The 1,950-nt window shown below is 49.5% G+C and overlaps 1 long non-coding RNA gene across 1 annotated transcript in view; it reads left to right on the top strand.

Annotated features, from left to right (window-relative positions):
* Window positions 1-278, top strand: part of LOC114071951 — a 1,493-nt gene extending 1,215 nt beyond the window's left edge. The window contains exon 3 of the long non-coding RNA XR_003574112.1: window positions 230-278. This is a non-coding gene — a long non-coding RNA (uncharacterized LOC114071951). The remainder of the gene's footprint in view (window positions 1-229) is intronic.
* Window positions 279-1,950: the final 1,672 nt, after the last annotated feature.

Genomic DNA, 1,950 nt, shown 5'->3' on the forward strand with positions numbered 1-1,950 from the left:
TGCAATTCTTCATCCTGGAGGTCTGCTGATGATCCTCTTCCCTCTCTGCTCACTCTCTTCTCTCTGCTTCATTTTCTCTTCCTTGCACTCGAGTTGTTACCTTGTGCACCTTCCCATGCCACAGTCTGCCAGCTCTCACTCCCACCCTGCCTCTTCCTTGGGCAGCCCCAGCAAAGATCTGTCCTGGGGCGAGCTCTGCCCTGATGTGCTGATTCCATCTCTCCGGCAGGGAACGTGGTTCTGGATCCAGACACAGCCCACTGTGAGCTTGTTGTGTCTGACAATGGCAAAAGTGTGACACGAAGTGACCCACGAGAGGACATCCCTGAAACCCCCAAGAGATTTGTCGTGTGGCGCTGCGTTCTGGGCCGTGACGGCTTCACCTCGGGGAGACACTACTGGGATGTGGAGGTGGCAAATGTAGGAGAATGGATCGTGGGAATTTTTAGAGAAAATGTGGACAGGAAGGGTGATATTGAGCTTAAACCAGAGAAAGGCATCTGGGCAGTGGGGAAACGGGCACCAGTCTTGAAAGCTTTCACCTCCCCTCATCCTACCCTATTTCCTGAAATCCAGGCTCCCAGGCGGATCAGAGTCTCTCTGGATTATGAAGGGGGACGGGTGTCATTTTTCAGTGTTGATGAGGGCATTTCCATCTACACATTTTCACAGGCATCATTTGGGGGGATAAAAGTCTACCCTTGGGTCTGGGTGGGTCCTGAGACATGTCTGAAAATATGGCCCTGATGAAGAGGAGGCAGTAAGAGAAGGGTCTCCAAGGGCAGAGATCTCGTTACCTCTCTGGACCTTTCTTCCATACTGCATCTCTCTAAGATCTTTCTCTGAGGCCAGACAGGCTGTTCTGGTTCCAGTGCAGATCAGTGGGAGAGGTCATGGCCAAGATGATACCACCTCACATCATTTCCAGGTGTGCGGAAAAGGAACTTTCTCTCTTGCTTCTGAGGGCAAAAATTCCTTAAGCGTGGAGGCTGGAACCATTGTTCCATTGTCTCAGGCTCAGTGAGCATTTGGCATGTAAATCCCCCTCTCTTTGTACACTCTTCTTATCAGTATTGTTGCTGTTTCTGTTCCTTTTATGATATCATTGCTGTTTCCAGTGAACTGTTCTTCTCTCAACCCACAGTCTTTGCCTTTTGTGCTTTCAACCAGAGGTTGAGCAGCATCTGCTTTGGGAGAGTCTGGGTGGGAGCTCTTAACTGGGGAGTACCATTCCTAAAACATGACACGTGCTTTCACACCAGATCCCCCATTCGAGATCCAGCAGGCACGGACCTTCCCAAGGGAAGGGCTCACCCAAACAGAACTGGTAAGGAGGGAGACTTCAGTGCAGGGGGTGGGTTTGTTGCCTGAAATCAGCTCTTTAAAGAAACCTCTAAGACCAAATTTGTGAGTTTCAGAAGCCAGGCTTTCTTTTATTCCAGCACACTGGAATGACTCCAGCACGTGGAGTGCCCTGGGAATCAGTTCCCAAAGTGCACACCGAGGTATCCTCACTACAACTGACATGGCAGCATTACAGGATTATTAATTTTTTCTCCCCCACATTCCTGTTACATATTCATGACATTTCTGAACACTTAGTAGCTTATTTCTTTAATTCAAAGCACCCTAATTTTCTATGGTACCTTCTTGTCATGGTTTTGCTGGTTCTTGGAAACTGGGCAGGAATTTTTCCCTTTCCCCTGCCCGCGGTGTGTAGGGCTATTAAGTGGGCACTTAAGGAGCACAAAAGCGGCTTTCTGGGTAATGGCTCAGAATCTCATCTCCTGGGAAAGGGGGGGTGAGGAGCTCCTTTATATTTTTTTTCCTCTTGTTTCCTGGGAAATCGGGGGAGGAGTTGGAGCTTGCTGTGAAGGCTGGAGCAAAGTTGGAGTGGGAGCTCAGTGGATTTTTGTTCTCAACCTGGTTGCCGGCTGTGGATCCTGCTCG

The sequence above is a fragment of the Empidonax traillii genome, unplaced genomic scaffold, assembly GCF_003031625.1.
Source record: "Empidonax traillii isolate 1590-97213 ecotype Southwest subspecies unplaced genomic scaffold, ASM303162v1 scaffold2468:size23727, whole genome shotgun sequence".
Lineage (NCBI taxonomy): Eukaryota > Metazoa > Chordata > Aves > Passeriformes > Tyrannidae > Empidonax > Empidonax traillii.